Source organism: Pleurodeles waltl, chromosome 6 (genome assembly GCF_031143425.1).
Source record: "Pleurodeles waltl isolate 20211129_DDA chromosome 6, aPleWal1.hap1.20221129, whole genome shotgun sequence".
NCBI classification, from domain to species: Eukaryota; Metazoa; Chordata; class Amphibia; order Caudata; family Salamandridae; genus Pleurodeles; species Pleurodeles waltl.
The window spans coordinates 864,519,637-864,546,679 of NC_090445.1; positions in this window are offsets into that span (position 1 = coordinate 864,519,637).

Here is a 27,043-nt window from a genome sequence, read left to right on the forward strand (position 1 = left end):
CACTTGCGCTGCATTGCCTTACTCCATATATACAAGGCCATGAAAAGCCATGCATAGTGGCTATGGGTCAGCAGCCTGCTCTGCCGGTACATCACTAAAAGTGAGACACCTCGGCACAGGCTGCTTGTAAACTTGGGCACCAGTTTCTCCACTTCTCTCCTCTTCCTCCATTCTCCGCTTCCTACCTGCTCTCCCAGTCATGGTTGCAGATTAGAAAGTTGAACCCCCTCCCCTCCACACCTCCTCCCCTTCCCCACACCAGGTGAATGTATTTGGTGGTAGGTGGTCAGGGTGAGGGAGGGTCGTGTCACAGCTTCTAAAGAAGAGCTGGAATGCCACTTTGTGCTGTGGTTTGCAGCTCGTTTTCTCTGTTGTCGAGTGATTTCCGCTCCTCATAGGATGACTATGTGAAGGAAGCCAAAATCCTGTGACACGCGATTGCACTGTGCGAGTCAGCAGGTCTGCCACCACCTTTTACTAGTCCTTTCACCCTGGGCATCTCTGCCTGGCCAATGAGGCTAAGGGTGGAGAGAACAAGGGTGGCTTGCCTGTTTGGGCCAGAAATGCTTCAGTTTTTTCTACCTATAAACCTTCAGCAAGGGCCATCCGCATCAACAACTATGCACACAAACTCAGAAGAAAAACAGACCTATCACTGCCAGCAAACAAGGTCACTCCCCTCACCCACCAAATACTATGCCGTTCCACAGAACACTCCTAACAAACCCTTTTACTCCGGCAATGGCATAAGGGACCTTCACTCCTAAACAGACTACAACACTGTGCTAAACTACATACAAATAACAAACACTGCACATATCCATAAACCCGTAAATCTCACACACCCTCTCCCTTTCCACTTACCAAATCCTTCCATTACCCTTAACCTACTCCAAACACTGCCTGTGCCAGCCCGTCCTACCCTTTATTCAAACTTCAATCATACCGTCCACCTCCACAACCCTCCTCTTCACCACAAGCCCATGACAACACTCCTTCTATACTCCCCTCCACTAATACGACTACCTTCTCTCCCTATTAAGCCTACAAACAACCCTCCTAATTCCAGTTTATTCCCTCTCACACTACAGAGACTAATATCCATTCCCCCACCATTCTCCAACATCTACACCTGCCCTGTTCTTCTCAATAAAAACCCACTCGTCACTACAATAATATGACATATTACTACCTCACCTAAACAAAACCAGACACCCATACAATCTTCTTCAAAACAAATTAGCAGTTAAAAAAGTCCATCCTTCCAAAATACCCACATATCTACTGTGTCCTTCATGCCAGCACACATTCTAAATCAACTCCACCTCAAACTTTCCAAACAAAAGAAACTAACTGCTCACTCAACCAATACACAGCCTTCCCTCACCCACTTACTATTTCAGAATCAGAGCTATAAACCATGACCCTCATGCTCCACCACCACCTCTCACCCATACACTGTTGACCTTCAACGCAGAGAAAAGAAAGCAGCTCCACATCACTCTTCATAACCTTGCATCCTCTAGTCTATCACACAAGGCTACCTTGCAAAACATCTCCATAGCCCATCACCTCAGTCTCAACCAGTCTTTCCACCACCCCCACACAGACCTAATAAAATGTCTTCTACGCCTATTGAACAAGGATGACGACACCCACAAACAATACATTTTCTGTCCTGCTACAATTACCACCATTACCAATAGCACACTACCTACAACTTCAAAGGACAATAATTACTCTACTGCAGCACAAAATCACAGCACCTCCAAAACACATTCTTTAAACTGCCTACTAATAAACACATAATCCATCTCCAAAAACAAGTACCACATCTTCAACCTATTGACAGATACAGAACCTGACTTACTCTTCATAACAGAATTGTGGCTGAGGAAAGACGTGGCAATAATATGGCACAAAGCTGTCCCACTAGGCTATTAAATTGTGTCACAAGATTGCACAGGCCAAAGAGGAGGTGACTTAAAGAAAACAACAAATCTCACCAAATCTGAGGATGTTTCCATACAAAGTTGTGAAGCCCTCCTTGTCAGATGCAACCCTACCCACAAACCTCTCCTGTAACTTTCTTAAACAATATGTTCAGGTCACAGAGAATGCACAGGATTTATTACTGTGTAAATAAAAGTATCAACCACCCCTCCACCCCAATCAAATGAGGTTCAGTGTATGTTAGGTGTTGTGCTAAAGTAGAATAGGACAAATTAAATAAATACAAATCATCCTGGAACATGGCAGAAATAGATCTTAGCTATTCCAGTACTTGCTTATTGTGAAATAGTCCCAAGATGACTTCTGTGTCGGTTCAAAAAATCAATCAGAAGAATTGAATCTTGCCTTATCAACAAATACAAGTAAAATGCTGATGGTAAATCACTAACTAAGGAAGCAAAATGTGTCAACCTCCACAGTAGTAATTCCCTCCAGTTTTGCCATGTGCGAGCACCTTTACAATTCTATCAAACATTCATGGCAAAGCTAATGTGTACATTTGAAATTACTGCAAAGTAGAGTTAAGTGCTGCATAAAAGTTGACAGTTACCCAATTACAGGTGCTTCCAGAGGTAGAGGCATTAGGCAAAAAAATAATATAGTTATCAATTCATTACAGTCTCTTAATTCAAGACGTTTACCACTTTTCTAAGCTGGTCTCCATGGCACCTAGGCTTAGTGCAATCATTCAGGGCCAGAATTATCAACATTTTGCACGGATGCAAAGTCACCAAAAGTGACAGAAAAAGGCAGAAAGTGTTGATTTGAGATTTACTTTTGGACTGAAAAGTTGCTGAAAATTAATGCAAAGAAGCACAAAAAAAAACACAACACGCCTTCCTAAAACAGGCACAGAAGTAGGAGAAAGGTTTTACGTTCTCCAACTTTTTCCAGTTTGCATGTGTGCTGTACTGTCCAGCACACAGACAGATAAGGAAACGTTTTTAAGTTAAAGTAAGCAGTGTTTTGTACTGGAAAGCTAATCTTCTAGTACATAACCTATAGTAGACTTAAACACACACGCATGCACGCCCGCCCCACGCCCACCACCCTTTTTTTTTTTGCACTGTGGTGCTTCAGTTATGAGGCTGTCCTGCTCTCTCCCTTTTTCGTAATGCAGCACTGCAATTTGTTTGCTGTGCTGGATGAAATAGCAGCAAATGTGCCCCTACGTGTGTGGTTTTGGCAAACCCCTGCCAATCCCCAATGAGTCCCAGGAAATTACCTTACAATCTGTTTTGATGCTGGTGCTCTCGTCATTTCTCTGAGTCTTACACTAACCTCCCCGCTCACCCATAGACCAATCAAAAGTACCTAAATTGAATCCCTAGCGCAAATGTCTTCTCCTCTACTCCTAGGAGGCTGGTCCCTTCCTCTGCTTAGTGTAGTGTTTGCAGCTCCCTTGACCCCACTATTTCCCAGTCAACAACTGCTGGGTTTGTGTGGGGGGAGAGCGTGCACTGCTATTGCATGCGAGGTACTGCTTCTGAGCAAGCTGAGACTGCAGTGCTGCGGCCCACGATGTGCATGCTATATTCCTAAATAGCCTCTGCAAGGGGGACCTGCACTGCTGCTGGTTCTACTTGGTGTGTGTGTGATGAAGGTTTGTACTGCGGCTTCCCTTAAAGCATATGCCCACTGTCTGAGAGAAGCACACACTGTTGCTCTGTAGGCATTCTTTACCGGTTTCCATTGTGATGACAGCAATGCCTGCGTTTGTCTGTGCTGTATAAAGAGCGTGTGTGTGAGGATGCGTTTAAGGATACTTTGTTGCTAGCCATGCTATACCATTTGTGTGCTACGGAGGAAAGCTAACACTGCTGCTGGCAAAACTATGGGAGTTATTTACTAGTATTTTTCCCCAAAAACAAATCAATCGGCTTTATCAAGGGAAGATCGATCACAGACATTGAATTGTCAAAGATAAACTAATGTAGGGGTCCACTTGGAATTTTGGGGCTTTCGAGCATGCATGTAATCATACATGATAGTGCCTTGTAATGGGTCGCTCATTTTACAAACAATAAATAAATAAAATGTTACTTTACTAGTGACTCTTGAACTGGCTTGGAGCCCCAAGCTCTGTGTCCTCCAGACTCAGGGAAGTACTATTCATTTATAAGCCCGGCATATACAGAGCCCAACAGCAGCCAGGCTACGAAATACCTACATTACCATCACCTTTCATCCTCATTCTGCTAGGTTCTTTGTACGTTTTAAATAAAACAAGAGAACCATCCTCACAACCAGATGCATTAGTTTCCCATAGCATTCAAATAGGGATTGGAAAAACAAAAAAATACATGTAAAGCTATTTCGGGTTAACATGAAATGATAAAAAGCATTGTCAGAAATGAGCGAATGTCTCTCAAAAGATATTGCCACCATTCTCGTGTACAGTGGCCACTAGAACATAGGGACTGTATTATACTAATGAGTCGTGCAAAACACAGGGGCATATTTATGGGGATTTGACCCAGGGCAGCACAGCAAGCCTCCTTGTTAAGCTGCGACGCCCTGCATTAAAGTGAAAGGTTAGTAATGCGCTGTATCTATAGCATATGGTGCATAACTGTCCTTTCCCTTCGCACTGGTGCACAAAGGGCTGCCTAGCACCAATGCAGGAACCATGGTGCAAGGGTGTCTGTTTTAGGCAGCATTGTTTTTGTGCAGGAAGGGGCACAAAAAGTGACACACCGGCAGCACACAGGGCTTGTAAATAAGCCCCTAAATGTAAATGTCAACTTTGGTAGGGTCCTCTGACTGGGGGAGTCCGAAACTACACAAAATGTGCTTAAGCAACGAACAAAAATTTTTTTTTTCCCAAACTTCTCGATGCCCCAAGCACAGCCAAATTAGACATAAATGAGCTGCCCCAGATATCAAGGGAGAAACAAAAGACAGCACATCAAGATATGGGTAGCTTTTTCCACAGGTCAGAAACACTATTCATATATGAGCCGCCTCCCTCAATTAAATTTTATCTAAGGGAACCCAAAGAATTAGGGGCATATTTACAAGTTTTTGGCACAGGGCCGTGCTGCAAGCCTTCTTGCCGCCCTGGGTCAAAAGAAAAGACACGATTGTGCCATGTCTATGACATACGGTGCATTCACGCCTTTTTCCCCCATCACTGGCGCACTTAGATGTCTGTGTCACAAGGACGACTGTTTTTGTGCAGGAAGGGATGCCTTCCTGCACAAAAACAATCATGAGAGAGGTTTTTCCTTTTTCTGTGTGCTGCAGAATGCAGCACATAGAAAAAGAAAAAATGAGGAGAAATAAAGGTAGTTCTCCAAGTTACACCTCGCTTACTTCTCCCCTGCGGAGGGGTAGGCCACACATGAATCGGGAGGGTTTGGCATGTAAGGTAGGTTTATGATGCATTCCCAGGTGTACAAAATTACAAATCTGGGATTGTGTCAAATGCCATGGGTGCTATGTGGGAACACCCACGGCATGGCTCCCTGTTGCTGGGTGAGGCTACACTGCGGCTTGCGCTGTGTTGCCTCAGTCCAGATCTACAAAGCCATGAAAAGCCATGCAAGGTGGCCTTGTAAATATGCCCGGCAATATGCTCTGCCGGACCTTCACTAAAAGTGCGCTGATGACTTGTAAATAAGCCCCAAGTCAAATCTTGGAATGAGATCACAGTGATCAAGGTTCACAAACTTTACTGAAACTGGAGAGTCCCTCCCTTTCTCCTTGTACCCTGCCTATACCATCAAAATCCTTGCAAAACATATTATTCCCACACTGACCAAGATTACCAATGTATCCTCTCTTCCTGGAAAGGAGCCATTAATTTAATTTAGCAGTGGACACCGCTTTCAAAGAAAGACATCCTATACCCATCACAGCCCACACACTATTTTCACATCTCAAAGGTTCAAAAACAGATCAGTCTGCCTTTCACCATCTTATAGAGAATCAGTTGTTGGGACCTGCAAAAGCCTTACTTTAACTGGACATGCGGGCAACCTATAATACAGTACACCATCATTTGTTTGTGTCACTGGATAGAGGCAGTTTGTAAACTTTTTCAACAACTATAACTTGGACATAGACATTTTTTGCAGGGGAGAAACAGATGGCGAGATGTGTTCAATTTATCCAAAATTAACGGCACTGGAGTTTGGGACAAATAACGGTCAACACCCCTGCCCCTCTTTCAACTGGAGAGCTGGTGATGAAGATTTAGAGGAAATAAGCAGATTCCACTCAGGACTGTTTAATGACCACCAGCATGTGGATGAAGACTGGCATACAGGCACTGAAAGTTGAAACATTAAGACCATGCTTCTATGAAAGGAAATTTCAACCATCCCATCATGCGAGTGCCCACCTGTGTGAGCTTTAGACCCATTAACCTAACCCACAATTTAACTCACCATTTAAAATGTGCCATTTTTCTATTGACGTAGTTCATCTTTCAAAGAGAAAGTACCGGGAGTGGTTAGAACTTGTCATTTCCATCTCGTTAGTGCTTAAAATAACACCCTCTTCTTTAACATTCAAACAAGGAATTGATTAATCTGTCACTCTACTTCTGCAGGCCGATGATAACTCACTATAAACAAATCTGCCAACCGAGTTAATCACCTGTCAACAGCAAGTACAGAATGAAACAGTAACAATTATCTGTAAGTTAATAGTGTACAAACATCTCACAGAAAAGATGGCAATACTGTATGTGTCTAACAGGGTTTTACAAATACACTAAGATACAGACACTGGCCAACAAAACTACATAGCTAAGTTGTGGTTCGCATTCAATGGGTCCTTCTAAGGTACAGGCTGGCACAAAGAGTCCAGTCTACTAGAGCACGAGCCAACACAGCCCACTAATTCAAGCATGTCAATCCAAATGGAAAGGCATGGCAGGGATATGATCTTCCATCCCTTCTTAGCACAGAGAAACCCCAGCAGTATCTTACAAATCCTCAAATGAAACCATACTACAGACCGTGCTGAGCTGATAGCCATTTACCTCATTGGGTATCTCACCAAGAAGATAAAGCTTTTTGGAGGCTGTTTTTTGAAGGCGCTGGGTGGTGCTAGTATCTCTGCCACTCTCATCACCTCGAAAGAGAAAATAGCACATATCCTAAATAGGTCTGTTTCTCTCACCACCCAGATCCGTTTGTGTTCAATGCTGCACAATCTTCATGACAAAGCTTGTCAAGTGTCCATGGTCGTAACGTTCATTAAAACAGATCAGGATTGTTATTCTGAATTCATAAATGATAAACAGTTTATTCAAAATCAATGAATTTATAAAAGGAGTTAATCCACCTAGGGTTCATCTATAATTATCCCCCCCTTCCCCACCCAAATAAAAAACAAAAAAATTTTAGGTTGGAGAGCTTCCTCAGAAACTGACAATCAATGGTTATATGTCAGTTGGTTCACCAAAATCTAGATGCCGCCCAACTTGGGGAAGTGCGCTAGCTGGATGGAGCCTAGATTTCTGTGAACTGACATATCGAATTATTTAATGTAAGCATGCAAACGAGCGGGGAGTGTAATCTGTTACAATTCAAGCAAGAGTAGGAGCTAGTGGAGGTGGAAGGCAGAAACAAAAAGACCAATTTACAAGAAGGTAATAAGTCTGCAAGCATAAAAGTACTTCTATGCATGGGTACAGATTTGCTACTTTTTGGAATACTATACATGCCAAACGACCAGATTCAGGCAGGAGACACGATTTAAAAAAAATAAAAAATGGCTTAATTTTAGCTGTCTCCGACACAAAATTGCCTCTACTGCAATAGACGTCAATGGGGGAAATACTTTCACCTTTCCAAAATCTCACTTTTCCGTTCTAAAATGTTGGCTTGTATGGAATACACACACATTCCCAGAACCATGACTAGAAAGTTGCATCTGGCCTACTACTGAGTGTAGGAGGCTGGCCTGGCTTATAGTGGGTACCTTGTGGTACTTACACCCTGTGCCAGGTCCAGGTATCCCTTATTAATAGAATAGAGGTGTTTCTAGCAGCTTAGGGTGATAGAAGGTAGCTATGGCAAAGCAGCTTAGGCTGAACTAGGAGACATGCAAAGCGCCTACTATACCACTTATATCATATAGCACAATATCATAAGAAAACACAATACTCAGAGTTACTAAAAATAAAAGGTACTTCATTTTAGTGACAATATGCCAAAAGTATCTTAGTGAATACCCTCACTTAGGAGGTAAGTAATATACACAAGTTATATGTACACAAACCCAAAACAGGTAAGTAACAGTAAGAAAAGTAGTGCAAACAATGTAGAATCACAATAGGATGCAATAGGTAAACATAGGTCTAGGGGCAAAACAAACCATATACTCCAAAAGTGGAATGCGAATCACGAATGGACCCCAGACTCATGGGAGATTGTAGACGGTTGCTGGGACTGTAAGAAAACAGTAAGGGTGTCCAAAATACCCCACCTCAAGACCCTGACAAATAGGAGTAAAGTTACCCTACTACCCCAGAAAGACACAATAGTCGTGATAGGGGATTCTGCAAGAACCACAAGCACCAGCAAAACACTGAAGACGGATTCCTGATTCTGAGGACATGTAAGGGAAGAGGACCAAGTCCAAAAGTCGCGGTAGTGTCCGGGGGGGCAGGAGGTGCAAAGGGCTGCCTCCGGGTGGAAGAAGCTGAAGATTCTGCAACAACGAAAAGATGTCCCACGGCGTGCCGAATGTTGCAGAAGTGTTTCCATGTAGAAATACTGCAATCAAGCCTTGCTAGCTGCAAGGGTCATGGTAGAGGTTTTTGGGTGCTGCTGGGGACCAGGATGTCGTCCCTTGGGGGAGGAGACAGGGGGGAGCTCAGCAACTCAGAGAGCCCCCACAGAAGCAGGCAGCTCCCGCAGAAGAACCGGAACAGGCACTTACAAGATCTGTGAACTCAGAGTCACAAAAGGAGGGTCTAACGACGTCGGAGTCCAACTCAGCAATTGAGCACTGCAGGACGGAGTGCTGGGGACCCAGGCTAGGCTGTACACAAAGGAATCCTTGGAGAAGTGCACAGAAGCTGGAGCAGCTGCAAATCACGAAGTACACAGGTTTGCTGTCTGGCGTGGGGAGGCAAGGACTTACCTCCACCAAATTTGGACAGAAGGACCACTGGACTGTGGGAGACACTTGGACCCAGCTCCTGTGTTCCAGGGACCAAGCTTGTCAGGATGAGAGGGGACCCAGAGGACCAGTGATGCAGTCTTTTGGTGCCTGGGTTAGCAGGGGGAAGATTCCGTCAACCCACAGGAGATTTCTTCTTGGCTTCCAGTGCAGGGTGAAGGAAGACAGCCCTCGGAGCATGCACCACCAGGAAACAGTCGAGAAAGCCGGTAGGATGAGGCGCTACAATGTTGCTGGTAGTCGTCTTGCTACTTTCTTGCGGTTTTGCAGGCGTCCTGGAGCAGTCAGCGGTCGATCCTTGGCAGCAGTCGAAGAGGGAAGTGCAGATGAACTCTGGTGAGCTCTTGCATTCATTATCTGAAGAATAGCCCAGAGGAGAGACCATAAATAGCCAGAAAAGGAGGTTTGGTAACCAAGAAAGGAGGTTTTACTTGCAAGAGAGGTAAGCACCTATCAGGAGGGGTCTCTGACGTCACCTGCTGGCACTGGCCACTCAGAGCAGTCTAGTGTGTCCCCAACACCTCTGACTCCAAGATGGCAGAGGTCTGGCACACACTGCAGAAGCTCTGGGCACCTCCCCTGGGAGGTACTGGTCAGGGGAGTGGTCACTCCCTTTTCCTTTGTCCAGTTTTGCACCAGAGCAGGGCTGGGGGATCCCTGAACCGGTGTAGACTGACTTATGCAGAGATGGGCACCATCTGTGCCCATCAAAGCATTTCCAGAGGCTGGGGAAGGCTACTCCTCCCCAGCCCTTCACAACTATTTCCAAAGGGAGAGGGCGTAACACCCTCTCTCAGAGGGAATCCTTTGTTCTGCCTTCCTGGGACTGGGCTGCCCAGACCCCAGGAGGGCAGAATCCTGTCTGAGGGTTTGGCAGCAGCAGCAGCTGCAGTGGAAACCCTGAAAGGCAGTTTGGCATTACCCGAGTTCTGTGCTAGAGACCCGGGGGATCATGGAATTGTCCCCCCAATACCAGAATGGTATGGGGGGACAATTGCATGATCTTAGACATGTTACATGGCCATGTTCGGAGTTACCATTGTGACGCTATACATAGGTAGTGACCTATGTGCAGTGCACACGTGTAATGGTGTCCCCGCACTCACAAAGTTCGGGGAATTTGCCCTGAACAATGTGGGGGCACCTTGGCTTGTGCCAGGGTGCCCACACACTAAGTAACGTGGCACCTAACCTTCACCAAATGAGGGTTAGACATATAGGTGACTTATAAGTTACTTATGTGCAGTGAAAAATGGTTGTGAAATAACGCTAACGTTATTTCACTCAGGTTGCAGTGGCAGTCCTGTGTAAGAATTGTCTGAGCTCCCTATGGGTGGCAAAAGAAATGCTGCAGCCCATAGGGATCTCCTGGAACCCCAAAAACCTGGGTATCTAGGTACCATATACAAGGGAATTATATGCGTGTATCTGTGTGCCAATGGGAATTGGTAAAATTAGTCACTAGCCTGCAGTGACAGTTTTAGAGAGCAGAGAGAGCATAAACACTGAGGTTCTGGTTAGCAGAGCCTCAGTGATACAGTTAGGCACCACACAGGGAACACATACAGGGCATACATTATGAGCACTGGGGTCCTGCCTGGCAGGATCCCAGTGACACATGGGCAAAAACAAACATACATACAGTAAAAATGGGGGTAACATACCAGGCAAGATGGTACTTTCCTACACTGAGGATGTCATACGATTTAATTTCCCCAAAGTATAATTCACCATAGCATGCATTTATGCACTAGGGAAATTCTATTTTTTCCCTTTTTTTGCTGCATAGAAAACGTTTACACCATGCAAAAATCCTTTCCCCTACATCTCCATGTTTTGAGATGATCCATTCTCATTCATATTCTGATATGGGAATTTCTCCGTCCCTTTGCTGGAAATCTGCAAACTTTTTTCAGGGTGGGAATGGGTCAGATCAGAGCATGTGAATGTTCACAGATATACATGTTTGGGGTTGTTCATGAATGTTCAAGGTTAACCACGCCTTGTTCTGTCCACTACCGAACCCTGGCTTCAGAGTTACAACAGTGTAATTCTCTGCACCTGTGGCGGAGAAGAACAAGTTGATTTCCTTTGGTAAAAAATTTTTCTGGTAGATATTTTATCTACCTTCAGATTCCTCACCTTCTGAGTATCCCAGCTGTTCATCTGGTTCCAGAAACATTTTGATAGCTCTCCTATGCCAGTAGGGGGCTCCGCACACAGCACTTTGCGGTGTCACTGGAGTAATGAAGCGCCCCTGTTAGCATGCTGATGTCAGTTTCCATTAATTTTTTATACTGCACCCTTGAGGGGAATGGCTAAAACCAACATCTTAATCAGATAGGTGCAGTTTCCAATGATAGTGTGAGCACATAACAAGAGGGCTATTAGTATAAACAACCATACAAAGTAAGGTGTGTGTGGGAGATGAGGAACTGCAGGTAGATGCAGTATTAATCAGAAAAAGCATTAGCAAAAGAAAGTAACTTGTTCTTTCGAAGAATGCTTCTACCTGCAGATTCTTCACCTTTTGAATTGATTTCCCACGCAGGTAAATGCTTGGATGTTTATACCAAGAAATCATATACAATTGACCTCCCTTCAGAATCTAAGGAATAGTGTTTCACGAAAGTGTGACGGGATGACCAAGTTGCCGTGTTGCAAATATCTGCCACTGGCACCCCTCTCACCAGTGCTAAGGACTTTGCTCTGTTAGAAAGAGCTCTGACACCTTATGGGAGATCCTGGTGTGCCATGGTGTTCCAGATCTTGATGCACATGATTATCCATAATTAAAGAGTTAATTTGTGGACCACTTTGAATTTCATCTTTCCGATATATCCAACAAAGAGTTGGTGGTCCAGTAGAAGCTCTTCTTTTTCTTCTGCTACCTTCCCCGAATGCTGGAAACACGCCGAAGTCAACGCCCTACTAAAGAAACCTACGGCTGACCCGAGCAACCTGAAAAACTTCCGCCCCATCTCTCTCCTGCCTTTCCCAGCCAAGGTAATAGAGAAGACAGTCAACAAACAGCTGACCACCTTCCTGGAAGACAACAACCTGCTCGACCCGTCACAAACCGGATTCCGAACCAACCACAGCACGGAAACCGCCCTCATCTCAGTCACAGACGACATCAGAACCCTGATGGACAACGGTGAAACAGTCGCCCTCATTCTCCTCGACCTCTCGGCTGCCTTCGACACCGTCTGTCACCGCACCCTAATCACCCGCCTCCGCTCCACCAGGATCCAAGGCCAGGCCCTGGACTGGATCGCCTCCTTCCTCTCAAACCGTTCCCAAAGAGTTTACCTCCCTCCGTTTCGCTCAGAACCCACCGAGATCATCTGCGGCGTACCTCAAGGCTCATCGCTCAGCCCGACACTCTTCAATGTCTACATGAGCCCCCTCGCCAACATCGTACGCAAGCACGACATCATCATCACCTCCTATGCCGACGACACCCAACTTATACTCTCCCTCACCAAGGACCCCGCCAGCGCCAAGACCAACTTACAAGAGGGTATGAAGGACGTCGCAGATTGGATGAGGCTCAGCCACCTAAAGCTGAACTCTGAAAAAACGGAAGTCCTCATCCTCGGCAACACCCCGTCCGCCTGGGACGACTCCTGGTGGCCCACGGCCCTCGGCACCGCACCGACCCCCACAGACCACGCCCGTAACCTCGACTTCATCTTGGACCCTCTTCTCACCATGACCAAGCAAGTCAACGCCGTGTCCTCCGCCTGCTTCCTCACCCTCTGCATGCTCAGCAAGATCTTCCGCTGGATCCCCGCCGACACTAGAAAAACCGTGACCCACGCCCTCGTCACGAGCCGCCTGGACTACGGCAACACCCTCTACGCTGGGACCACAGCCAAAATCCAAAATCGCCTGCAACGCATTCAAAACGCCTCGGCCCGCCTCATCCTCGACGTACCCCGCAACAGCCACATCTCCGCACACCTGAGACACCTGCATTGGCTCCCAGTCAGCAAAAGGATCACCTTTCGACTTCTCACCCACGCACACAAAGCCCTCCACAACAAGGGACCGGAATACCTCAACTGACGCCTCAGCTTCTACGTCCCCACCCGCCTCCTCCGTTCCTCTGGCCTCGCGCTCGCTGCCGTCCCTCGCATCCGCCGCTCCACGGCGGGTGGGAGATCTTTCTCCTTCCTGGCAGCCAAGACCTGGAACTCCCTCCCCACCAGCCTCAGGACCACCCAGGACCACTCCGCTTTCCGGAGACTCCTAAAAACCTGGCTTTTCTAGCAGCAGTAACTCCCTCTTTCCCCTAGCGCCTTGAGACCCGCACGGGTGAGTAGCGCGCTTTATAAATGTTAATGATTTGATTTGATTTAGAAGCTGACCTCTCTCTTGGGATCATAATGATGGAATCTGTCCTCCTCTTTAGTTAAATGTGGAGGAGAACAGAATGTGGCAAGTGTAATGGTTTGCCCCAAGTGGAAAGGGGTAACCACTTTAGGCAGGAAGGAAGCCACTTTAGGCAGGAAGTCTCAACACCTATTGTCAGGGAAAAGTGAAAGGAGGTTTTACACTCCAGGCTTATAATTCACTTACTTGATTTGCTGAAGTTATATCAATTAAGAAGACAGTATTAAATGTAAGTAAACATAAGGGGCCACTATGGAAAGGTTCAAACTGGGAAAGAATTAGGTAAATAAGAACCAAACTGAGATCTCATTGTGGCATGATCAATGGAGTAGGTGGGTACTCATTTGTGAGACCTTTAAAGAATCTTAGAATAAGAGGTGATTGATCAGGTAGACCTCGACAAGCTGATAAGGCTAACAGATAAACTTTAACAGTGGCAACAGCACACTCTTGCGGGACTAACAAAACGGCAGAATGGAGAACATCTGAAAGATGAGGCTAAAGAGAATACAGAGATTTATGTACACCTCTTAACAAATCTGGCCCATCTGCCAGAATACACCATTTTAGTGGATTGTCTCCTTGAACATAAAATAACTTCAATCATTTCAGGGAGTTGGGTAAAGCTACTCAGGTTCCCCTGTCCAATCTCCAGACATGTAGGTGGAGGCTCAGGAGGCCAGTATGTAGAACCTGCCCATGCAATTGAGAGAGAAGTTTTGACTTTTGCAGGACAAGAAATGGAGGGCACAGGGCAAGGAGAATGAGGTCTGCATACCATCCCTGCATAGCCAGCTCAGATCAGTCAGAATTACTTGGGCCCAGTTGAGGCAAATCTTCCTCAAGACATGAGGAATCAGGGGTGTTGGAGGAAATGTGTAAAGCAGTGGAAAGTCCCACTTGAAGCAAAATACATTCCCCAGAGCTCCCTGCATCGAATACTGGGGGGTACAGAATTTCAGGCAGTGAGTGCTCTCTCAAGTGGCAAACATGTCTGAGGAGTGCCACACAATTGGAATAGGTCCTGGATTACTTCTACGTGAAGGAACCACTAATGGGCAGCAAGATAGCACTAAAACTGGCCGCTCTCATGTTGGTAACTTATGCCAGGTGATTTGTCCCTATGCAAAACTGATGGTCCTGGGCCCAGAACCAATGCCGTGGACCTTTTCTGCAGAAAGGAAAAAAACCTACTCCTCCTTGTGTGCTGATGTACTATATTGAAGTAATATTGTCCATCAAGATCTGGACTGAATGGCTGCAAAGGGAAGGAAGGAAGGATGGACTTGAGAGCGAGATGTATCGCCAGCACTTCCAAAAGATTTATGTGTAGATTCTGTCCTTTTAGTGACCAGAGACCTATACACTCTCAATTCCCCAAATGACTTCCCCATCCTAGAGTGGAGGCATCTGTAATCACTGTTGCCACTGGAGGAATAGGGTGAAACGGCTTCACTTGTGAAAGGTTGCTGCTCACACTCCACCATTGCAGATCCACTTCAGTGTCCCTTGAGATCTTGATACCGGCTTGCATATCTGAGTTGTGTTGGAACCAAAGCCTGCAGAAACAACACTGGAGGGCCCTCATCTCAGCACACATGGGTGACTAACAGAATGCAAGATGGTAGCAGACCTAGCAGGTGTAAGACCTTTAGGACTGGAATAATTGCTACAACGTGAAACATGGAATTATAGCATGTAGGTCTCAAATCCTTTGATAAGGAGGGAAAGTGCAACTCTATATAGTTTCCAGTACTGTCCCTATGAGCAGGATGCATTGAGAGGGCATCAGGAGAGTTTTGGGCTTTTTGATAGAAAAGCCCAGGTCGACCAACAATTATGTTGTCATTTGCAAGTGACAAGACACCATCTCTTGAGCCCTGGCTTTGATAAGCCAGTCATTGAGGTAATGGATTACCGGATTCCCTTCTCTCTGAGAAGAATCGCAACCACCACCATCGCCATTGCCTTTGTGAGAGCTTGTGTTGTCGAACTGAGGCCAAACTGAAGGACAACAAACTGATAAGGTTGTGATCAGACTGAAGCAGAAGAACTTCCTGCAAGACTGCAGGAAAGGACGTGGAAATATGCATCATGCAGATCAGCAGACACCATCCAATCTTCTGCTTGCAGTGCAAGTAGAACCAAGGGACAGCATTTTGAACTTTTCCTTTTTGAGGAACCAGTTCAAAATCCTAAAGCTTATGACTTGATGAAGGCTACCGTACTTCTTGGTGGATCAAGACTTACCGAAATAGTATCTTTGAACCGTTTTCTTCTCTAGAATCAACTCCAGTGAGTCCTTTAGGAGCAAGGATTTCACATTATGTTGAAGGATGTGCAGATAGTCTTGCTGGAGTACTTCTGCCTTGGAAGGGTGGGAAGTGATGATTGTTGAAAGAGTAGGGCATACCCTCTTTCTAAAATTTGCAGGACTGAAGTAATGGTTCTTTATAGATGAGGGAAGGAGGCGCTCTGTTCTTTAAAAAGGTTAAGAGTGTTAAGGGAAGGCTGAACTCAAGCTGCTTCCCTGCAGTGGCTGGAGAATAGGAGGAGTCGGAAGGTAATGGTATGGCATGCTGTCTTCCTTTATGTGAAAATTAGAAAATGCTGTGCACTCAAGTGATCTTCAAATTAAATTAAAGTAACCACCGTAAGCACTATGGGGCATATTTATACTCCATCTGTGCTGATTGTGCGTCAAAACTTTTGACGCACAATCAGCGCAAACGTTGCCCCGTATTTAAACTTTGACGCCCGAGCCCGCGGATGACAAAATTCCGCCGTGTGCGTTATTTTTTGGATGCGGCAAACCCGCCTTGCGTTAATTATATGCAAGGTAGGCGTTCCCGTCCAAAAAATGCCTTAAACGGCCGTGCGTTGTATTTATGCTTTCGGCCAAAATTACACACGGCCGTGAGGCGGAGCCAGAAAATGACACACAGCCCGATTTGCGTAAAAAATTAACGCCTGGGTCAGGGCAGGTGTTAAAATGGGGCAAACACACCTGTATTTAATCAGAACACACAGAACAAACAGCAGAGCACCAGAGCAGCAACAGGGAGCCATGGAGGTGATCTTATCCAGCGTGCACGCAGACGCAGAGCCCAGCAGCAACAACAGCAGCTACAACAACACCAGCAGGGACCCCAAAGGCAGCGCAGAAGGCAGGAGAGGATATTCCACCCAAGAACCACCCTTCAGAGCCTCAGGGAACACAACATCATCCAGAGGTACCGGTTGAACTGGCAGGCCATTTAACAGTTGCTGCGCAACATTGAACAGCAGTTGGCCCCCACTTTGGTGACACCTCGCACCATCCCAACAAAAACAAAGCTGCTTGCTGTACTTCATATGCTGGCAAGTGGCTCTTTCCAAACAACTGGTGCCCTGGTTGGCGGAATATCACAACCATCATTATCTGCCTTTTTGCCCAAAGTACTGGATGCCATTATTGGACTGACACCCCGCCACATCTGCTTCCCTAACACACTGCAGAAGCAGCAGAAAATAAAAACAGGGGTTCTACCTCATCAGTGGCTTCCCACACATCCTTGGTGCAATCGACTCCACACATGTACGCCTTGTGCCACCTGCTGCAACTGAACACCTCTACCGCAACAGGAAGCACACACATTCCATCAACGTGCAGGCCATAGTCGATCACCAAGGATTGATCACCAACATCGTGGCTAAATATCCTGGGAGTGTACATGACTCATACATCTTCCATCACTGCACCATCAATGAACACTTCCAGGATGGACGGTATGGCAATGGACTATTTGTTGGTAAGTACAAAAACCTACTTATATACACACTGCACAGCAACCCTCTAGGACACACAACACATACACCACAACAGCAACATGTGAACAGGAACACACTGAGGTTGTGACATTGCTAGCCATGTTTCTTAGGTCACCATTGAACCTGTCACACATCGGAAATTACTGTACAGTCTAATGTTAAGACGTCAAAGATCACAACGTGTGGAGTGGGTTGCCCAAATGTCACCTTGCAAAATGTAAGTGTCCCAATGACCTTTACATTAATCCATTGCCTAAGTCTAAAGGTATGGGATGTCCAGGGTACATTGATATGAACGTGTTAACAACACTGTCAATTTTAACTGTGCATGGAACTATCATCTCACCCCCAGTGAAGACACACGGACACCTGTATCACAAGTCACAATGCTAGGGAGAGCACACTGTACTGCAAATCCCAAAACATACTGCTGACAAACGGTTAGCAGACAAACACTCGTTCTGCCAAGGAAACAATACAATGCAGATGGTACATCCTACAAGCATAGGATGCCACATTATTACACAAAAGAGTCACAGACAACACAAGACAACTACTGCCATGAAAGGTCATTTCAATAGTGCCAGCTACATCAACATGATCAAAATAATTTTCTCTTGCAGCTGATCAGGGGTATAGCATCCAGCCATGGATTATGACACCATTTGGCAATCCAAGTACTGCTGCAGAGCGTGCCTACAACGACGCCCATAGGAGGACACGCAGCATTGTCGAGAGGACCTTCGGCATCCTCAAGTCAAGGTTCTGGTGCCTCAACATCACTGGTGGTAGCCTCCTATATTCCCTGGAGATGGTCTGTAGGATCATCCTCACATGTGCAATATTGCACAACATTTGTATCAAAAGAAACATTCCCCTCCTGGAACCAGAGCCACACATGCCGGAAGAGGAGGAAGAGGAGGATGCTGGCCTGCAATAGGAGGGGGAACTACAGAACACGGCTGCTGGTATACGCAGGCGGCAACAGATCGTCAACAATTTCTTTTGAATATGATCACCTTCACCACTTTAGTTAACTAATTTAAATAAACACCTATTCTAATCACCATATCATGGTCTGGCTAATCCTTTTTGCACACCTTCATCTCTACTTATCAGAATAAGAGTGTTGCCTCATGGAGCATTGCTGAGATACTGAGTAGGACACAGAACATCCCAGACCTAATGTGATGCCTAACATACAATGGTCACATACACACACACTCTTAATGACATATCATGTACATTTCTCCTTTGAAGGCCAATAGCAGAGGACCACAACTATTTCACACACACATGTTGAAATCAAGGTCCAAAGCAGCATATGGCACACAAATAAGACACCATCACTCAATAAGGGGAAAACAAGCCTCATTCATTAGGCAGTCAATGTGCTTTGGCATCAGTAACAGGAATGCCTGACCAGACCCTTGACAGCAGTAAGTCCAACTGCATCCAATATTTGCAAGGACTATCTGTGACCAGAGTCCCATAGCAGCAGAACATAGACAGCACAAGTGCCACACATATGAGCGGCATTGCACACATGACATTCCATGTACATATCAGCCCATTTCCTAACACACCCATGCACCTGGTCACAACCCACCTGTCGGAAGAGGTCCCTGGAATACTAAGATGTGTACTCTGATATTCCCTCCTCTACACACACAGACCAACATTAGCAAACCAGTGTGCTACACCCTTTCCTATGGTATGCCATTGTCATAGAACATCTGACTGCAAGGACGTCAGATCAATTTATACACTGTCTTCTAGTTTCAAAGCCCTGTTAGCACATGTAGATTGCTTCCCCTGTGAAAATGTCTGTTGGCCCTTAGAATGCAAGTCTCACCTACAGGACTGGTGAGAAACAGATGCAGCCTACACCTGTGATCACCTCCATGCACATCACCCATTTCAAAAAGCACTGCCCCTGATGATGCCTGGAACAGCATAGGAGTTGCCATTATATCAAATACACCGTTAAGCATTGATACTAATTAAGCCGTGTAACACAGCCACTGGGTTCATTTGTCACCTTCAAAAACACAGGACATACACCAGTTTGACATGTCAACTGTCTAGTTTGTCCTCCAAATAGTCTCAGTCAGACCACTATTACGTAACTTGTCAAGTAGCTGGATCCTGAATCACCTTGCATTCTGTCAGCCTGACTGGCAACTGTCTGTGCGTCACACTAAAGTATCCCTGTGTCTACATATGTACCACACTTGCGTTAGCAAACCTCTCATTCATCAGGGGGCATTGGGCATGGGCTTCTTCCATGCATACACAAATACATTGTATAGCATGATCTGGCTTTTAACTGTATCATTTGAGTTACATCCTCTTGGAAAAACAAAATTCATGACCCATCCCTTGTCTGGGTTGCATTTATGTATGAATGACAAAGTGTGACAGTGTCCCAGGGTAACGTAGGCAGGGATTGGTTACGGGGCTTTCAGCACAACCAGCAACCTCTGATAATGTCCATGAATAATACACAAATGTCAGGACCATGACAGTTCACACACAGAATCACAGTGCGCACAACATAGTGATGGGCAGTGTGTGGTGAAAAGCTGCGAGAATAATCAGCACAGAGGCTATGATGTTCCCAGATGCAGAGGGAAGTGCAGAGGCCAACCTGTGTACAAATGTTGTAATGACACCTGCCGGAACATGACACCTGAGACATTATCTCACTCAGCACACCAAGGTTGCCCTGTTGACTGTCTCATTACACGTCTTTAGTGACAGGGTGGGACCATCCACATGTTGCTTCACATGTCCACATCCACTTTACTCACATTGATCCACCAAGGATACTCAGTATATACAGGAATAGCTGCCACTGACTCATGATTAGTTCTGGACCGAACTGTGACAAATTACACCCCCCAAAAATATACAGGATCATCATTGGACCACACACATGAACAAGACACCTATGTGCAATTGATCACTGGAAATAAGTGGACACGTGCTGTCTTGTATGCTGGTCCACCACAGCCACTTGATAGTTGGGGCTCACTTCTATGGTGTCATCATACATTTGAGATTCACCCTTGTCTGTCTGTGCAAACAACATGGTACCCACTTCCTCAATGTATGTGTATGACTCACTGTGGGATTCACCAACTAGTGCCTAGGAAGCTCTTACCAATACTGTAGGACATAGGATGTAGAAAATGTGGACCATTGACATGAACAAGCGTCTGCCATCCATCTGGTGCATGCTATGTCACATGTGGTGTCTACGTGACCCTAAAACTTGGAAGTACACTTTACCGGTGTTGTTACATGTATGACTAACACATGCCCTCGCTCATTTCCAATATGACTTGCATCTAAGGATTGGACACATGGATGTCACATTCATACAAGCATATGTACAATTATGCTTCATGTGATACACACACACTTGGTCAACAAACACATTAGTTGCTGAAGCACACAATTTGAGCCAAAGGCATTTAAGTATTGTACATATGTGCGTCACATTTCTATCCTCTCCTTATGCCAAACATGCCCAATTTGTGCAACACATATATGTAGGCCACACTTATGACCATCTATTGCGTCAGCCAACTGTAAAAATACTGTGAAGGGAGTAGTGGATCATGTTCCGCTGTAGTAAGATGTCACACATGTGAACATACACCATCCTGTCTTCCATCAGCCTATCTCTGATGTGTCCCAAATGTAACATAACCAAAAAACAAGTAAAAATGCCCAAAACCAGTTAATGCACTGTAATTTTGACGTCCCTAGCGTTATGCGTCATTTTTTGTTTTCCAAAACTGTATTTGCGTCATTTTTTTTTTTTTACGCATAGAAGTGAAATTTAGCCTGCATCCAGATATTTGTACAGTCCATGTACTATTATGTGGATGCGGGTTAATTTTCACGTCTGTGCGTCAAAGAAAATGACGCAAATACAGTTTTGATAAACAAAAAATGACGCATAACGTGAAAAAGGCGGGACTTTTCATACAGGAAGTGATGTAATAGGATATCCTGTTTACAGATCATGTACAGTGGTTGTACTTTCACTTTGCAGTCTATGATCCTTCTAGACTGTGTGGCTGTGTAGAGAGTGTTGTCCTGAGATTTTGTGCTGTTTTAGTCCTGTGTGCTATCTGTATTGTCAATTTGTGAAATAAAATATTGTTGGTGTATACTGTACTACTGTGTTTTGTCTACATTTGTCCATTTTTCTTGTATTTTTGTTGTTTGTGGGAGTCTGTTGTGGGTAGTGTTAGTTTGGGGATAGTTGGGCTCTTTTAGTGTTTAGGTTTACTTTTTTTTTGTCTTTGTACCCCTACTTTCCCCCTTTTCCCCTTTCTATTTCTTTTACCCCTATTCCATTTCACTTCCAAGTATGTCTGGTAGGCCACGTCTTGGCAGGATGGGGGAAGAGGAGTTGGGGGGGGGGGTTCATCTGGCTTGTGACGCATTTCTTGCCGCTCATGATCCAGGCATGGGGCAGGGTGATACAGGGGTATCCGGTGGGGAAAGGTGCTGCATCACCTGCAGCGTGTGTATGCCAGCCAGAGGAGTGACCACCAGCTGAAGCACCGGTGGGCTGACCTCATCACCAGGGAGCAGGATCTCTTGGACCACCTGGGAATCATGATTTGTGGCACTGTTGGTGAGTACGAATCATGTTAATGTGCACGATTAAATGCTCTGTAGTGACATAAGGGGATTAGTACAATGTCTGCCAGCTAAATTGCTGACTGTGTGTAATGCTGGGGAAATATAAAGGGATCATTGATACACTATGGCAAGGATCACAATTGCTAGCTGTCAGGTAGCACGTGCTCAGCAAACTTACAGGTTACTTTTCCATGAAGGAAATTGGTGCAGCCTTTTTGTCAGAAAAGCTAAAAAAATAAAATAGGAGCCAATCATGTCTATATAGGGTACTATTGACAGAGAAGTACAGATGTACCAACATTTAGGCCAACTTTGTTGACGCAATTGCTAGACTGACTTTAGAATCACTACATGATGCAGAAAATGAGTGCTGCCTTCACGTCAATTGATAATAGCAAAGTGGCTCAGACATATGTCTCATGTGAGTCTGGTGAGTGTGGAAGGAAAGCGTTCACGGAAGTACTATGAATGTGTGGGATTATTGTGTTCCTTGATCTTTTTTGATACATGTCAGTTCTGGATTTGAAAACATTGTGAAAAGGTGTAAGGTGCCCTCAGCTAACATCTTAAAATGTTTGTTGGAGTTGGTTGTGCCACAATCCAAATATGGATTGCAGTCCAAGTGTATGCACATGGCCTCACATCTCCATGGTTGGTGCAAATCACCATAGCTGGGCCACATCAATTGAATAAACTAACAACAGGATGGCTTACAAAAGTCCCTGCCCCTCCCTCTGTACATTGGACCTATGTGCAATAAATGTGTCATGGCCACAAGGCATGTTTGGCTAGTAATGCAGTCCTCAAGTAACCAGGCTTTGGATGTCTCTCTTGGATGCACATGATGAGACGATTACACTCCATATTTTTTACTGCTCACCAATTACGGGGCATATTTGCAACCACATGATAGTTAGGGCCAATGTATGTGTGCAGATATGTGTGTAACTGTCACAGGAGACCCATGCTATGTACAAGTTGGTTGTGATATATCAGATGCATTACCATCATGTCTGAATGGCTGCCATTTCCTTATTCAGCCTACACATTGTATATGTTTATGAATTTGTTGCACTGTGCACAGATTTTGAGCACATTTCTTCCTTCCATACCTTACAGGTGGACCGGCACCCTACACTGTGGGAGAGGTGGCGACATTTGAGGACCCCGACCACTCCAGTAAGTGTTGATATGTCTGTTATGTGATGTGTTTGCTGGTTATGGACTCGTGTGAGTTGGACACATAGCAAGGTGTAATGCGTTGGGCAAGCTTTTCTCTTGTTCCATGAGTGGGAATGCAGTTCTCACATGTTTTGAGTTGGCCAATGCATATCCAATGGTATCATGTAGGGATTGTAGGGCATTCCTGTAGGCCCCACTGTGAGTACAGGGGTTAGTCATGTGTATGACACTTGTATCACCAAGAGTCGCAATGGAAGTCAGCCCCAATTTAGTCAGCCTGTCAGACCCACATTCTCTTAGATTGGTACAGCAAATAGCTTTCCAATAGACATCTGCTTCCCTATTTATCTACGTTATTTTGAAACAGTAGGTAGAACCTCCTAGCAGCATGTACTTCCACATGTAGTGCTACAAGTCTGTGGAACCTGAGTGCAATGGTCTAGGTGTGCATGCAATTTATGATCATGGGTGTTCTAGCAACTCTGTGTCTGATGTAAGTCAGGCCTCAATGGAAGTATATGTTGTGTACCAAGTTCTGCATTTCCTGACATGTCTGACCCTATGAGTGCTCTAGGGTTTGCTGACTCCTAATTGTAGATAGACCTTACCTGTGGTGTGTCTGTAGAGACAAACATGTGTGGAGTTTCCTATACACTCCTCGGTGTACATGTTGTTGGCAAATTATAGTTGTGTATCCGCCCCCCTCCCCCTCAAACACGGCCATGGGTTTGTGAATGGGGTACCTAGTACTGATGCTACCAGTATGTTACACATACATGTGAATAAGTGACGGTTTGGTTGCAAACTAGTATACACACTCAGGTTTGGCACTTGGTACTATACTGGCAAGTACAGTTACAACTTGCAGAACATGTGGCTTTAGTTTTGCTTTCCGTACACTGACATTTGTAGCCCAGGTCTTGGCAGAGGAAATGCAGCATGATTCTTAGCTGATAACTGGCAGAACTCAGATTGCAAGTCAAAGCCAGTTGTTTCCCATCTTGTAGGTTATGGATGTGCTTTGTGTGATGTGACCTTTGTAGTCTGGCCTGCCATGTACTTCCTCAGGGACATTCAATGATCTGTATTGTGATATGAGCTGTTACAACTACAGTAGATGTAATGTCTGATAAACTTGCTGTGCCATTTCACACAATGCAGTTACTAATGTAGAATATTTGCATTTGTCTTCACAGCTGCTAACATGACTCCAGACCAGGTCCGTGAATTCCAGCGCCGGGCCATGCGATATTAGCACATCCTGCTGGTGGAGTTGGGGTTCCTGAGGATGGCCCGGCGATATCGCCATGAACGGGCCTCCGGGGCATGGAGAGCCTTCCCACAGGGTGGGCCTACTTTGCCCACCACAGACATCACCAGCACAACCACCAAAACGAGCCAGGTGGCCCCACCCACAGCTGCCACTGTTGGTCCGACAACTGCTGGACTTCCAGGCCCCAGCATTGCCACCGGTGCAGATCAGCCCACTAGGACTGGCACCACACCCACACAGACCTCCTCCACCGGTACCCAGACTGCCACTGCTCCATCTGTTGACCCTACAGCCTTCAACCGAATGGATCGTAAGATGGACAAAGTGCTGCCAAGTTGAGCCACCTGAGCTGGGATGGGCGGCACATTAACCGGCGGGTTAAGTCCATTAGGAGGACCCTCCGGAGGGCCAACTTCTAGATTTTTTGCTATGGACATGATTCCCTCCCCTCCCTCCTCTTTCCTTGTTCTTATAGTTAGTGGGCTTAGGGGGCTTAGTGTTAGGTTAGTATAGGCTGTTAGTTTAGTTAGTGTTAGTGGGTGGGGGGGCCTGCTTGTTTCTATTTTTACTTATTACATGTGTGTTGGGGGACTATGTTGGGGTTCTTGTGTGTTAACAAAATACATTACAAAAATCATAAAAAACAAAAAACTAATTCCAAAAAAATACAAAAAAATATATATTTGTATAGGATAGGATAGTATGTGTTTAGGGTAGTATGTGTTGTCCTCCATGTGTCCCGTCTCATAAGGGGGGCGGGGGTAGATGTTTAGAACATTTCGTTACATGTGATAAGTAAGTGTAGCTTAGGTTAGTTCGGGACAGTTGTGGGTAATGAGTAGTCAGGGTAGATTAGGGTAGGTAAGATTTTTCCCTCAGTTTCCTCATCTGTGATTAGCATTTAATAAATATTTGGTTAACCCATAATAGTATGTGTTGAATGGTACTTGATTGTGGGTTTAGATTCAGTTTACATCAATTTTGTACTATAACATCTGTGTCCTATGCTACAAACAAATCCCAACCGAGCTGTACGATTGGCAGCTAGCCCAGAGCTACCTTGCAAAGTGTCGACCCTTCGTTGCAACCACCAATCACAGTTAATATGGATCCCAATGTGTTTCTGTTGATAAGTGTGTTTTGAAAGACACAAACAGTGCTTCCAGACTTGATATTGGGGAAACAGTTTTAGGTCTGACTGCAGTGTGATGATCATGTACACCCTTATAAGATGAGTTCTCATTGGCAATCTTGTATTCATGACCCTCATACATCATTTCTGACACAGTTCGGCATGATTACCTATTTGTATGTTAACTCAGACACCTTCATTTATGCACTTTTTTTTAGTGTTTACTTAGATTAGTGTGGCATGTTTGTGTTATTTTTGCATGTTGACAACATTTTGCGGCCACTATTTGATGACTTAGTTATCCCCTGAGGAACCATTCTTCTGTCCAACACAGCATGGTGGTGTATGGTTTCCCACTTCATCAGATTTGTCCCTCAGGATGGGCAGAGTATGATGCAATCATGGGCACTGTGCAGAATTCTCTGACTACATATTATCAGGACGGTTGTACTGACAAGCTACGTAATTTGATAGTAGGCACATTTCAGTTATCTGCTTCACAGTTGATATCTCACATTACCCAGAGACAGATTTGTTGTGTAAGTGCTATTTATTGAAACGTGCTGTAGTGCTATCTGTACATTGTCCATGATTGTGAGTCCATTATAGTGACATCTTACATTGTGATCCAACACAAGGGGTTACGGAAATGCTTTTGACATGCAGATGTTGATGTTTCAGACAGTGCAGAGGGACAGGATTTGGCAATGAGTAGGAGAGAGACAATCACTGGGCTGGGTGACAAGATATACAGTGGTTTGCAGAACAGTGCTTGAGTAAAGTTGTTGCAAGACTGGCAAGTTACAAAATGCAGGACCTTGGTAAATGTGGGCCATGTGGCAGGGACTAGTGCTTCCGGGTCATTTTCCTTCTGAATGTGATCTGTTCCATGGCTTCTTCTTCTGATGTGTGTGTTGCCTGCTCTGTCCTTGTTGGTTTTGAAGGGGCAACACACACCTCAGTGTTAGATGACGTGGAGTCAGACATCCCGGTCGCTGCTCCCTGTGAAGGTCTTACGGGCAGTACTGCAGCTAGGAGGGTCTGCTGGTTCTTGAGAATAGCAGCCACATCACGATGGCAGGCAGCCAGGTCGGCCCTGAGGGAGTCATGATTGCATTCATGCATGCAGTGGAAGGTTTGGGGTGCGAGGTGTTGTGGCAACTCCCTTACTGCAGTGGTGAATTCCTTGACAGTTTCTTGTAGTCCTTGCAGTATGGATGTTAGGGCTTGCAGAGCGGCTGCCTGATCTGCAGATGACATCATGCACGAACGTATCCCCTCAAGGCTGGCTGCCATAGTTTACATCCCCACCCGTACCTCCTTGGCCAGCTCCCGCTGTACTCCAACTACAGTTCTCTCAAAGCTGGTGCCAGTGTCATCTGAGTTCTCAGCTGTATTGGAGGTGGCAGGTCTTACAATTGGGGTGGTGG